At 38.6% G+C, this 15,298-nt stretch overlaps 2 long non-coding RNA genes across 2 annotated transcripts in view; one reads left to right on the forward strand and one right to left on the reverse strand.

The window, feature by feature from the left end:
* The window catches only part of LOC308504865, a 280,235-nt gene that overhangs the window by 168,486 nt on the left and 96,451 nt on the right, over positions 1-15,298 (reverse strand). The window lies entirely within an intron of this gene.
* On the forward strand, positions 4,350-11,494 carry LOC308504929. The gene is made up of 3 exons (XR_013994437.1): positions 4,350-4,675; positions 4,971-5,165; positions 6,946-11,494. It is a non-coding gene; the product is annotated as an uncharacterized lncRNA (long non-coding RNA).

The following is a 15,298-nucleotide window of genomic DNA, read 5'->3' on the forward strand; positions in this document are numbered from 1 at the left end:
TATACCAATTTTACCTCAATAAAAAAAGGGTACCTTAAAATAATGTATGTGTATAATAAACTGGGTCTGAAGGATGTTTCCAGTGGAGAGTTTAAATATGGTTTTTGCCACTATTGTGAAAGTTATCCCAAGGTCACAGCTCTGAAGGACAGTTTGTATTTGGATGCAGACATTGCAGTATGTTTGCTTTAAAAGACTGATTATTTTATAGCTACAACTCATGAAGCCTGTGGTCATAAAACACCTCACTCTATCTTAGAGGCAGACCACACTTGTGTAAATAATGGTGTCAGGTTCTAAGTCAGCTAAGTCCAGTCTGGCCCTAACATGGCTGGACTCCACTCTGTACCCAAGTAGCCAGGACCACTTCTATTCCCACATAACAAATATGGCCTCTAGCTCACAAAGAAAAATAGAAGAGGAAATTTTGTTTCAAAAGAATAAATATTATTAAAAGATGAGAAGTTTCTTAAAAATTAAAATAGCTTAAAAGATAGCAATAAGAATAACATTGGTTTGGGGACATTTTTATTTGTGAGAAAGGGCTTTAAAATTAAAGAGAAAAAAAGGCAAGAATTCTATCTTAATTTCACATCTGCTACTTGCCACACCCTGGCTGCTTTGTCTCCAACAGCCTTGCTTTGTCACAGTTTAGTTCCAACTGACTTAACTGTTTGTTCTCTTTGTCACTGGAAAGTCATACTCCTCAGATCAGCTGTTTGTTATTTTAGAAGCTCCTAATCTCCTACAATTTAGTATTCTCTACCTACTCTCTCCATGTATTGTCTACCCATTCCCTCCTTAATTCCCTAATATTCAGGATTGTGGTTCCCTGAAAAAAAGACTAGACTTGAAGTCAGACAGTGACGGATTCAAATCTTGGCTTTTAGTTGTGATCTCAGAAAACGTAATCAAGCTTCCAAAGCTTTTCCAAATTAAAAAAAAAAATTACTGTAGGTTGTTCTAAATTACATATGTTCATTTAAAAAGTGAAAAAAATGATTATACAAGGCAAATATTTATCGGTTTGGTGTGTTTTGTATACATAGGATACATGTATAATTTTTAGGACTTGAAAGCATAAAACAATATTTATTGGTCTACAGTTTGCTCTGCTCCCCTTTACAACATTACCAGTAATTCAGCCCCTGTTTGCACATCTTTCTACAGTGACCAAGAGCTACATGGTTGTAAACCTAGTCCTTTCTCTTACTGTTGCTACTATACTGCCCTTGTAGCTGATACTGGAAGGTTCTCCATTTTGGTTTCAAATCTTCCTCCCTCCACCTTCATCAATTTGCCCTACTTCTGTCCCCTGGAACAACACATAAATCTAATCCCTTTGTACATTTCAGCCCTAAACTATTAAAAGTAAGCCTTTGTATCTCACTGACTCTATTCTTCTTCAAGCTAAGAAGATTGGGATTTTTGTTTTTTCCATTTCTTGTCCAACACTGTTTCTGGGTTGATGGTCATCCTAACAATAGCACCTGCCAACTCTTTAGCCTCTCCCACTCCTGGAGACCTCCCTCTGTCCCATATATTACCTGAAACCCCTACCTTCTCATTGCAAACTCATCTCTTTTCCCCAGCTTCTACTGGATTTGACTTTATTTTCATTTCTCTCCTCAGCTAGGCTGTAGAAGTTATGTTTATACTTCTTTTGGAGCAAGCCACCTACCCACTCTTCCCCTCTGTCATCATCACCCTCATAGGAGAGTGTCTCAAAGCTATCTTTAAAATAGTTTAGTTGATGTTTTGTGTAACCAGTACCTTTTACATGGCATTGTTTCAATTTTTAAAACATTCTCAAAAGCTAACTGATAAATAAATCAGACTGTGTTATGAAGTGAAAAAGAATCAAAACATAAACGAGAATTGTATTCATCATCTGAACCCAGTTTTATTTTTTTAAATGTGTGTGTGGATAGCCTAGTTGTCAAAATGATTACTGTGGAGTCAGACTGCTAGGGTTCAAATCACAGCTTCTTAACAGCTGCGTGCGCTGGCTGTGCTTCTGCCTCTTCCTCTGTAAGATGGAGATGACAGTAATCACGCCGTAAGGCTGTGAAGACGACGACATGTGTCCCCAATAACACAGGTGAAGTGCCTCGGTCAGTAGTTGGCCCTATGCAGCACTATGTTTGCTGCCATGCTGATGGAGATGGGACATCGCTTTTTGTCTTTCTGGGTCTCAGTTTCCTAACGTGTAAAATGAGAAGGAAGGGGTCAGTGCTGACAATAGTCAGGCTAATACCACATAATCCTAGAGCCCTTGACATTTTACAAAGCACTTCCATATGCGGTAGTTCACTGGGAAATACTCATTAGTATCTCCCACGCTCTCAGTTAACAGATTTGCTGGGACAGCTGACCAACATACTGCAAAGTATCAATACTGACTCTGGCCCCTGGGCTCCATAGAGAAGAAAGCAGCAAAATCCTCAAATAGCTTATGTCTCTTCCAGTGACTGACTTGCTATCTGTAAAATAGTTTTAGACCTGCAAAAATTGGAATCCCAAATGGCACTAAGAGACTGGGAAAAAAGAGACAAGGAAAAAATGAAACAAATGCATTCATATTTATTGAGCATCTCAAGTTTAGATCATTATAATGTCAATTGCGGTGAGTCCTCACAACCACCTAGGTGGAGGTTTTATTGTCCATATTTCTGAGATAATTTCCTCATAGAGTGCTAAGGTCACACAGCTACTAACTTTATACCAGGATGAGAGTCTGACTGAACCCAAAGCTTGATTTTATGTTAAAGTTCCATGCTGTATCACTGAGATTTGCAATCTATGAGAATTGAATGTTGGTTATCATTTTAACTTCTCTGCTACATTTCAAGCTCTGAAGTGCTCTGTTGATAAATGCTACTGAGAACAGAATGAGGTAAGGGAATTTATTTTATTATGAACAACTAGCCTATAGATGGCGATATCCTTCAGTCATGACTGACCCGGTGTGATATTCACAATGAAAGTTGTAATGCAAAAATGTCACTGTATTTTGAAGACACCTTGAGACAGCTCTACCTTGCAAGGACACCTGGCAAGTGATCAGAACAGCTACTGAGCAATGATATTTCTTGCATTTTACAATACAACAGAGAACAAATGTCTGAAAAATGATCATTCTTTCACATAACAAATACTGTCAGTGAATAAGCTCAGGGCCCATTTTTTTGTCCTTGTTTCTTCCTCATTTATTTCCCACCAACACACTTGTTTACTCCCCGGATTTTATAGGTGATAGCCCTGAGGGCACAAGAGGGAAAAGTCAGCATAATATCATTGCTGCAAAGACTTGAGTCAGCCAGCTAGGATTTGCAAGCCTATTCAAAGGAAGCAGCATAAAAATAAGGGACCAATGAAGCCATGGTCTTGAAATCCTGGAGACTTCATTTTGTTTGGCAAATTCCATTAGATTAGAATAGTTAGGTTAAATAACAAAGTCACAATTACAGATTAAGATGCATCTATAGCACCTTCATTGTCATTTTAATAAACAGTTACTAGATCAGACAGGGAGGCGATACATTATTACACTTGGGTCTCACAATAATCCTATGAGATAGACAAAATTATTCTACCCATACTTAATGAGGAGACTGAGGCACAGGATGTTATATAATTTTCCCCTTGTCATAAAACAAAACAATGGCAGCATGGGGGTTCATACCCCAGCAGCCTGACTCCAATGACCACACTTTCTCAAGACAAGTCTCTGATTCCCTCTGGAAAATGACCAGATATGCAGGTGTAGGCCCCAAAACAGGAACTGTTTAGTTTAATAGTTTTCATGAGATGTCCCAATCCTTTTAAACAATGCTGCACCAAACAGTTGGTGTGATGTAAATGAACACAAAGATCTGTACATGCTAAGAAAGCCAAAGCCACCACGATCACGTGAACAAGGCCTGTGGGATCACAGATCACACACTTGAGTTAGAATTACACTGAGATTTTTTGGTATGGTTGGAGCTGACTTGTGGTAAATATACTTAAGGGATTGCAGTTTATTCTTACTATTACTTTCCCTCTAAGTCTTTGACAATAAGATCTATAGCTGTTACAAGGGAAAGATGAGGGGTAAACTGTCACTGTGGAACAACTTATCACTGGTTTGTTTCAGAGCCTGGAGTTTACAAACTGTCCCCTCCTTGTTGTTCCACAAAGGTCCTTATCCTTCCAGAAAGCTTCTCATGCCAAAGCCAAGGATTGATAAGGAATGAGGACAGAACAGCAAGTGACTTGTCTCAAGTGGCTTATTGACATCCCTAACATTTTTCTGACTGGGTAACACCCATTAAATTCATTATGCTCCCTCATAGATAGCAATAATCTTCTTTAGGTGTTTTCTCTCTGTGCAGAGGGAGTGGGGTGCGATGGGGTGGGGAACATGCCATAATATAAGTCTCTCTCTCTCTCCATTTTCAAGTTTAATACAACTCAACCTATGTCACAGAAGAGACGACCCCATTATAGGAGCTAACTGAAGTTAGCCATGAAGGAGGAGAACAACTAGTGACAAGGGAGCTAGGAGACCCCACCCTGGACAACACTCCCTTGTGTTACAAACATCTGTCACTTGAGCATGATGAATGGAAGATGGCACAGCCCAAGCAGTCAGAAGGTCCAGATCCAAATGCTACTCACTCGGTAGTCTTGGGTAAGCTCCTTTTCCTGCTGAGGCTCTGTAATAGTGAGGGATAGAGCCTCACCAGAGGGTGGGGAGGCACTTGTGTGACCTTGTGCAGGGAGACATGTTCTATGTCACTCTGGGGCCTGTGGCAAATGCCGGTTGTGAGTGTGTTTTTCAGAGGTCTTGCCTGTGTCCCTCTACCCAGGAGCTGGTTCTTGATCCTTGAACTCCTTCCCAAGCCCAGAAGAGGTAAAAATCCAATATTGTTTTCAGTGTGACCCGTCAGTCTTATTAATAAACATCCCTTCCTGTTTCTCTACAGTGAGAAAGGAAGAGGGAAGCAAGGTCTGAGGAGAGCAGCAGGGGCCACACCAAGTGAGGACCTTAGCAGGGTCAGAAAGAGCTCATGCAAGCTGAGTCAGTCCTGTGTTTTTTCCTGTAAAATGATTCACATGCCGAGGAAAATCAGTCTGCAATGTGCAAACTCTTCTTTGCCTTCCATGAGCTTCTGAATGAGGTGGTGATTTTTGTTCTTGTTTTTCCCATTTCGCTTGTCTCTCCTTGGAAACACGATTGCAGTGTTTTCCATTCTGAGTTGAGGCTTCCCCCGCCTCATTTAAATGTCCACAGGTGAAAGCGTTATATCAAAGAAACTCTGGTAATTTTAAATGTTATTCATATTCTTTAAGCTTCCTTGTATTTTTTACTCAAGTAGGTTAAATTATAAATAAACTAAATTGCATAGCATATTTTATACAATGAAGCCTGAACTCTTCAGAAATCAAGCTCTAGATATGTGGATTTTCCATGTTTTTTAAAAGGTACACTATAAACATCTAAGACTGTTTTCAATTGTTTTGAGCAGGAACTCCTTCTAGAATATATAATGTACATAACATGCTTCACTATAATAAAATTTAGCCTTTCATTGATTATTAAAGGTCATTTTCCTTATATCCTTTTCACACTCCCAGCTACCATTTCATCCTCTTCTTGTGTTTAAGTGAGATCAATTTTAGTTGAGGCCCTTTTTCCACATTCTGCATACCCATAGCCATAATACCCTTTTTAGCCAAGTTGTTCAAGAAGCAATGCCTTTTCTGTTTGGCTAGACCTGGACAGTGATGACATTCTCCAGCTTAAGACCCTCCAGTAATTTCTCACTATAGTTAGAATATTAGCCAGACTCCTTTCTGTGACCTGCAGAGCCCTATTGGGTGTCGCCCTTGACTTTTCTCCAACTCGTCAAGCCCTCATCCACTATGGTCCACACACTGACTTTCTCTCTGTTCCTCCAAAGAGCCAAGTTGTCTCAAGTTCTTTGAGCCTACTATCACCACCCTGAAAGAGTCTCCCTTATTTTCATCTGACTGCCTTCTTCTCTTTATTTAGGTCTGAGGCCAAATGTCACTTCCTCAGGGAAGCCATCACTATCTCCCACACCAAGCAGGCTATAACCTCTTTCCTGCTTTATGTTTATCCCACAAGTTAAAGCACTATTGGAATGTTTTAATTTGTTTTCTTATTTATTAGTTTTTATTGATATTCATTCTCTGTCAGGTCTGTTATATTTCATGACAGGAAGGCCTCTATCTGTCTTGTCCATTGCTATATTGAAGGTTCCGGAACAGCTTCCAGTGTGTGACAGACTCTCAACAAATACTGTTGATGGAATAAATCCTGGCTCATCTCCACACCTACTTAAACCTCATCTCTATCTATCATGGGGAATTCTGGCCTTGACTCTTATTACACATTGGGTAATCTAATCTGAATTATCAATTACAGTGATACCTCAGCTCAGTCAAAACAGTAAGAAGCTGGTAATGTCCAATGTCATTTGATCCAATTTTGGAAAGAGACAAAAGAGCTAAGAGAATGTTGAGGACATGGTCTAATTTGGGAGACAGTTCTTTCAAAACTTTTCCAACAAGATATAGCTAATCGTTTACAATAGTGAATAATAATACAGAGGGATCTAAACAAAAGTATAAAGTACCCTTCCCCAGGACAATATACATTTGAAGTCTCACAATTTATTTTTAAAATCCAAACGGATTTTATATTCTAATTCATTATATATGTGTTTAATAGAAATTTTATGTTCTAATTCATTATATATCTGTGTTTGATTTAAAGAAATTTCTCCTCAAATTGTTGAAAAAAATGTGCCTTCCAAGATGTGTCCTCTTTACCCTGGAAAACCAACAAGAACCCCAAGGCTAAGCATCTCTCTTTCTGCATCAGCCTCTTTCCTGACATCTCTTCTAAATCATTTCCCGGCTCTCTCTTTCCAGATGCTTGGTGAAATAAGAGGTCATTCCTGAGAGGAGAGAACTTAGAGTGACTCAGTTTTCTCAAGACCATCTGGTTATTTATGATTGTTGTCCTGGCAGTATTAATAATGCTTCCTTTTCATTGGTATGGTACATGGTCACTCTAAGGGACATCTTATCTTCTCCGGTCTTACCCTCACTTGCAAGGACAACCAGGAACCAAACTAAGGAATCATACAGAAGATGATGTAAGTCTCCTTCCAGTTCATCTTCAAATCACCAAGGAAAAGGCATCCTTATGACTCACGTTTGTTGTTTATTTCACCTATTAAGGAAATCACAGAAGTATTTGGGGTCCAAACCTTGGTTCATGGTGATGAAGTTTCCTTTGTCTCAGGTATTTCTGCTGTTAGGAATCTATAACCACTATTGGTTGTTCATTGAAAATTGGAGGTTCAAGATTCAGGCTAGTATGCATATATTATAATAATAATATTTATAGGGAGAGGATAGAAGAAGCAACCAGGGAGGTAAGGGTGAATTGAGTTAATTAGTAGAAGTATTTTAAAATAAAATAAAATGTGACAAATGGAAAATATTCAAAGATGCCACATGAATTTGAGCAATCAGCTGTTTCAGCATTTGAAGGCATGAAAGAGAAAGCCATTATCCCATGAATGTACCAAACAACAGATTGCTGAGATAGCAATTATGGTGGCTATTGCGGGAAGTATCCCAGCTGTGGTCCTTTGAAATCCATCATCACCTTTGTTCTGACGCCACGCTTTCTGCGGCTGCTCCCAGGCAAGACTAAGCATAGCAGCGCCACGGCAGGTCCATTCCGGAAGACGCAGGATTCCTCTGATGGGCACCTTTAGCTTCAGGACTCCCAGGCAGCCTTGCCAAAACTTTCTCGGAATTGAAATCTGAAGGTCTTCCTTCCTTGTTTTCCTGCCCTGCCTCTTTCACAGGGATCAGTCCTGCACAATGGTCTGACGGCCCTCACAGCCTCCTCCAACTCCCTCTCCATTTTCTCCCACAAGATTTTTCTCAAAAAATATCATGCTCCTCTAATCCCATCTTGGCATCTGCTGCTCAGAGGACCTGAAGTAACATAGTAATTCAAGTAGGGATCTAGTTGAGGGACAGAAAGAATCAGGCCATTTAAGGTACTTAGGATAATTTGATCCAAGACTGAGAAAGATTAGTAAGTGATCATAAAAGGAAAAGTTTGACCAGATTTAACAGGGAGCTTTCTGAGAATAAGTAACAGAAATGGCGGTGATGGTAGAGGTGGAAGTGAGAGAAATTGGGGTCTGAAATTATCCATTTTTATATCTGATGCTATTTGTGTATCTGATGCTCCATTAAGTCCAAAGGCCAATTAGAGAATCTTAAGAGATTCCATTGTTTTGGGCAACATGGATAGTTTAGTTGATGTAATTAAGTCCCCTTTTAAGAGGACTCTGTTTTTTATTTGGGCTCCATGCGGTACTTTTAAGAGGACTCTATAAATATTTTTGACTTTGGGGTGTATTTCAGTTTTTAGGCTTGTGATTTTAAAGTATTGAATAATTAGAAAAAGTAAATCAGAAGGTTAATTATTTACATCAGATATCAAAATTTTCAGCCCATAGGAATGCATTTTTTTATAAAGCAGTTAACTTCACTAACTTACATTTTTCTATTCCTTCAACATCTCCAAGTGTGTGGAACTTTGTATCCCCAATGAGATACAGAAATGTTTGTAAAACTGAATTGAAAATTGTTTGACATACACTATTACAATTCAACCTAACATGGACCCTGTGAGGTAAGGAAGGCAGGGAGGATTAAAACTCACTTGTACTGAAGGTGCAACTGAGGCTCAGGGGAGCTAAATAGCTAACATGTCATAAAATCCAACCCAGAAGCCAGGTCATAATAGGCAGCATTTCCAGGAATAACTCCCAAGATTTCACACTCTAACCCCTGCAATGTATGGATGTGATGAGACATCACTCATTCCCATGATTATGCTCTTTTATAAAACATAGTTGACCTTAAAAAAAATTATCCAAGTGAATTTAATCCAATCACATGATCCCTTAAAAGCCTTTCTGCTGGTGGTAAAAGAAAAGAAGTCAGAGAGAGAGAGAGAGAGAGATGGTAGAAGGGGAAGTCAGAGAGATTCGAATCATGAGGACTCCATGTACTAATGGTGGCTGAAGATGGAGGGGTGAGTGTAGAAGGTATGAGAAGGAAATGAATTCTGCCAATGAACAGTGAGCTTAGAAGGGGACCCAAGCTCCAGATGAGAACAGCAGCCCCAACTGATACCTAGCTTTTGGTCTTATGAGACTCTAAGCAGAGAACCCAGGTGAGCTACACCAGTCCCAGATTTCTGACCCACAGGAAGTGTGGGATAATAGGTGGGTGTTATTTTAAGCCACCACATCTGTAGTGATTTGTTACACAGCAACACAAAACTAATGCATGAGTTTTCTGATCCCATCATTGTTTTCACCGTACCACCCTTACTGTTAACCAATGCCAATAAAAATAAACAACAGCAAACTGAAAAGGCACCATACTAACAGTCTAGTTTTGCTCATTTAATTTTGATCAGAATTTTAGCTTTCTAAGATACATTATGTTAGGCCTGATCTCGCTTCCTTTGGTTCTGAGCCTGTGGGCTTGAACTCATTTTCAAGAAGACAAAACTCTCATTTCCTCATACTGATTGTTTATTTGAAAACATTTCAGGTAAGTCATAAATAAAATAATCCAAGAAGGAAATATTAAAAGATTAATATTACTGTCATAGTTTGGCCAAGTTTCAAAACTCTTCTTAGAAAATACCACAGGGATTGTTTGAATAAGGATAGTGAAGACCAAGTGTTTTATCTGCCCCTTGTACCTCCTTTTGTAAACTTTATTCACATTCTTTTGGGAATGCTTGTCTCACAATTGTACCAGGTGGCTCTGAGGAAAGGTCTATGTTCGTAGATAAACCCATTCCCCTTCCCCCCAACCCAGGGAACAGTAAATTGGTCTAGAGATGGACAACATCACCAAGCTGAGGCAATCAGATCCTCCTCTGGTAATTTTTAACTTTTTAGCAAAGAAAGTATAAATTAATTCACCACCAGTTATAGAAGTGGTAGGATGTAGAACTCAGGAAGTTTTGACAGCCATGTGTCTTGCCTTGTAGAAGAAGCCCATCTAAGGTAGTCAACCCAGAGAAAGAAGCAGAAGCAAGAACTAGAGAGAGATTCCTAATAGTGTTTGAGCCCTTGTCTTAGTTATTCCAAAAGTCCATCTGCATTCCTGGACTTCCCGTGCTTTGACTGTTCAGTTCTTCATGGAATTCCACAAAACAGTCTGTTTCTCCTGGGACCGAAATGAGTTCGAGACGGGTTCAGCCACTTGCCGTCGACAGAGATGTGACTCATGCAACAATGAAATTTTATTTCGTTTTCCTTGAAAATATGTATCATTGTGTAGTGGGGGAAATTTCTAACAAAGAACCCCATCCAAGTATCTCCAGGACAAGGGTGACTCAGGAGGGCTTTCATTTTGATTTAATGTCAAAGCTGCAGCTTCCACACCAGGTGCCACACTCATTTAGTTGGTTTTGCTCACCACATCAAATACTCCTTTCCAAATTCCTTGCACATATAAAAACTTTTAAGTTATCTTAATTATAGCACTCTATAATTTGTCAGTGTCATAAACACCTCTTGGGCACTTGTCTCACTTGTCTAGTATATGTATTTTTGAATATTTTTAACTGATACTTAAATGAGTTTACAAGCGTTACACATGCTGAAGAGATTTTCTGAGGGGAAGGAGGGAGGGAAGGGGAGAGGGAGAGAGAGAAGTGTTGTTTTTTCTTTTCATTTCTATTCATATTCTTAAGGGGAAAATTGCTATAACAATTTTAAATCAAAAATATATGGATAATATGAATTTTATGGTTTTTACACTCTGACATCTGATCACTTCTAAGGCAGAGATAATAGTGCCAAATATAAACTCATTCTCTTGTGATTGGTTAATGTTTCACAAATAGAATCATAACATGTGCTTTGGATAAGTAATGAAAAACATTAGTCACACTGACCTTTGTTGAATCCCTGCTCTTTGGGCAGTTTATTATAAATTCTCCAAGGTCTCTTCTTTATAATGGGGATCCCAAGCGTATTATGGTTAAGGAGGCAAACTCTGACAACAAACTTCTGGGTTCAGAATGTGGCTTCACAACTTTAATCTTAGACCTTAAACAACTTTTTTCGTAATTCTGGGCCTTGGCTTTCTATTGCATATTAAGATAGATAAACAGACAGACATAAAGATACTCATACATACATATACATACATACAAACAAACATACATATGTATGTATGTATGGACTCACACACAGCAGGTATGAATAAGAATATTCAAGTCCACATTATTCATAAGAGTATAAAATAAATTAAATGAAAACAAGCTAAAAATCCACCAACAGTGGAATAAATTTTAGCAAAATCATCCAGTGGAATATTACTCAGCAATAACAATGAATAAACTACATCTACACACATCAAAAAATGATAAATCTCAAAAAATTGTGAAACTAGTAAGTTCTAAACGAATTCATAGTCTAGGATTCCATTTACATCAAGTTCAAGAACAAGTATAACTAAACCATGTATTATCTAGGGATACATACATAGATGGCAAAACCAAAGAAAAATTAGGTAATGATTTACACAAAATATATAATAGTGGTTTCTTCTAGAGGTAAGAGGGGGAATATGACTGAAGAGGGCACACAGGTACATCTAAGGACTAGTAAAGTTGTATTTCTTAAACTGAGAGATGTATATATGGTACTTGCTTTCTAATTCTCCTATAAACTGTACATATATATTTTATGCACTTATATGTGATAATTTCAAAAACAAAAATAATAATTATAGTAACTAACTACCGCACTTTGAAAGAATTAAATAAGATTGTAGATATTTAGCAACAGTGTCAGATATATATTAATAGTAAGCTCCCAATAAATGACAGGAGCCATAATGATGATGTTATGACACGCAGATATTTGTACCCTTAGAAGGAGAAAGTACCAAAAAGTATGTCTACATCTGTTGTATTCCAAGATGCCTGAAAACCTATGCTAGAGCCACAGTCCTATTAGAGAGTGAAATGTGATGGCTGTCAACCTTCACTCATCTATGGATAATACCAGAAGAGATTCTTGTATACTCAGCCACAGGCAAGAATTTTACTTGGTTAAATATCAGGTACCCAGTGGATATCCATACTGATGAATATGAGGTGTTAGGCTATCTGATATCAAAAAATTAAGCCCAACCTTTAAAGCAGAAACGATTAATATCTGTATCTTAGTACAGAAAATACTAAACAGTGGATCATGTATTGACTTCATACTGTTTGAACTAGGGTCTATTCTGAGAATAATAGAATCATAGAATTAGTAAAGCACCTTGACCCATCATCTCTCTTAATTATTTATTAATACTTATTTACTTATTTAGTAATAAATAAATAGAGCACAGAGAAGAAGAAGCAGCTAAAGCTCAGGGAAGTTAGTTGACTTCTTCAAGGTCAACAGTGAGTTTGTGACAGAGTCAGGACGAGAACACAAGCTAGGATGGAAGCTGCAGAAAATGTCCCACTATTGGTGTTCAGCAGACCCAATAGAGGGAAAGTGGGAGGTGGATGGGAATAGAAGGGAAAGTGAGTAAGATCAAGTATATGGGAGATCCAGCACTCAGTTCCTTTCAGAGGCGCCTCAGAGCTGGAATCCACTGAAGCCTAACACACCACTTTTGGGTTAACAGCTCTGAATGAATTCTTTTGGGGCCAAATTCCTGGAAAGAAGACAGACTCAGCTAATTCTATTAGCAGATAACATCTCCTATGCAATTTCAGAGAAATTGGCCACCCTCAATCCATCACCTACATCTAATCCACTTGATGGGCAGGCAGTACACCACTTGCTCTTACTTAACTCTCCTGGCCTCGCATCATGTTTATCCCTAGCCAATCACCAATCTAAGTTGAAGTTTATAAGTATTCTTTCAATAAATACTCACAGGATGCCTGTTAGGCATAAAGGCTCTGTATTAGGCACTAGGAACTGATGAAAAGTGTTTAATTAGATTCCATTTTCCCTGTCCAATCAGGGGAGACCGTGATTTATTCAAAAGAAAAATAAACCAACCAGAAGTAACTCTGTACAGACTAATCCCCCTAACCTCTATGTCATAAGGACAATTAAATAAAAGCTCATAAAGAACCTTTGCTTGCTTCAGGAACTTATCAGGTTGAGTCAGCTGATAGGGAAAGTCTTACGGCTGAACTCTTGAACCAGGAAGGAATCAGTCCAAAGTTTCTATCAGGTGACGTGACCTAAAAAAGTACTCCCATTCCTTGGCTTATCTTTATGACTGAAGAATGATTGCCACTTATTTGTTCAATGTACTTGGAAAATGTGGTTAAATTGCTGAAGCTGTCCCAAGCAAGAGGTTACCTTCTAGGGGGAAAAAAAATCTCCTACTTAATTAATGGAAAAATAGCTTAGATGACCACACTATGCTTTTTGGGGGGTAGGTGGGGCAAGGATCTGATGTTTAGTGGTATAGGAGTCTTTTTTAACAAGCAAAAAGACCTCTAAACACAAACCAGACCTTTCTCTAACTTTTATATTCTAATTGTTGCCACTCGTCCTGTTTGTAGTAGCTCATAACACAAAAGGATGACCTCATCAGTTACTCATCCACTGCCATTCACCAATTTGATGGATTTTGTAAGAAATTCCCATTATAGGGGAAATTTCTGAATCATAAAGCAGCTCTTTTTTTTTTTTTTGGTTCTTTATAAATAAAAAAGCTGAATTGTAATTGAGGTATGGTGGATGATTTCTCTAAAGGAATAAGTCAGTGTTCAAAGCCAAGTTGAAGCTTCCCCTTGCTTATTAAGGAAAGCGACGTTTGAGATCCTAAAGCAGGACTGTAGCTAAACTGTATAAGCACCTAGGGGCCTTGTGCACTGGTGTAGCCTTAACTAGCTTTTAAGTTCAGAGGCTGACAGCAAGATGGTATCTGTTGAATGACTAAGCAATGTGCATAGACAAGTGTTTAAACAATTAGAATAACACTCTCTTCCCAAGTGAAACACTGAGTTAAATGGAACACCAACTATATCTAACAGCAATGGTCAATTGACAAAAGCTGTTCGATCCAACACCGTCCTCCATAGCTCATGGGGAGAGGCAGTAGTTTATTCAAAATGTAGCATAAGAATAAAATAAAGTTACTTTTCAGAAGTTAATCCTTTTTTAAACAAAAGAGAAGGCACAAGGAAGTAAATAACACTAAGTACATCTATCAGTCATCCGAATTTTTTTTAACCTCAGAAATTATTCTAGTTTAAAGAAAATAATTTGAGAAACAAATATTTCCATAGTCAGAAAAAATAAGCCTGGGAGGTTGTCTCTTGGTTTCTTTGCTTGTTTAGTTAACTTTCTCCTTGCTACCCTGTTTGTCTCTCAGACCTTGACCCAGCAATAGATTAAAGTCCTTCATCACAGATATGGAATGCTTTATCTAATGACACATATTCTTTCTCTGTCCTTCAAAGCACACACTATCCCTTCAAAAGAAATTCACCACGAAGCTAGATGATACAGTCAGTAAGTAGCTCATGTGGAGAGCTGCCTGAGGACCACATCACAGCACCAGTCAGTCATGCTCTATAAGAACCAGCAAATTGTAATGTGTAGTTACAGAAGAAAGCAGCCTGAGGTTATCCTGTCAAGGTCCCTGACTTGGAAGGAACAATCACCTAGTACACACAAACAAACATTGTAATCCCAGGGACAAGGGCTTAGGGTGTGGGAAAGGAAGCTCAGCACGGAATTTGAAAGCTAGAATTGCAAGGTAAGAGATCTGAAAGCTTCAAGAGGAGTCCGTTTTGTTTGTTTTCCGTCTAGACGGAGAGTGCCAGGACTTAGGAAATATGCTTTAGGTTAGAAGACACCCTGGGGTTGTTTTCTTTCTCCACTTAGAGCCCTATGTAATAAGGCACATGCCGTGCCAGGGCCTGCATTCAAGCTGACTGATTATGACTCCAGAAATTCCCTCCCTTCCTCTGCACATCCAAGCAATAATCAAGGGTGACTGTCATTACTCTTAGGACCTCCTCCTTATCTCCCACACTACTCATATCTTCAATATTTCAGATATCTCAACATTTCTCAATATTAGAGCAATTATCTTCTAACTGTTCTCCCTGCTGCCAGCCCCTAATCCATACTCCATACTGCTTTCTAATGAGCAAAATTGACCATAGGACTGGCCAGTTTAAAATTCT

Source organism: Rhinolophus hipposideros, assembly GCF_964194185.1.
Source record: "Rhinolophus hipposideros genome assembly, chromosome: 11".
In the NCBI taxonomy this organism is placed as follows: domain Eukaryota; kingdom Metazoa; phylum Chordata; class Mammalia; order Chiroptera; family Rhinolophidae; genus Rhinolophus; species Rhinolophus hipposideros.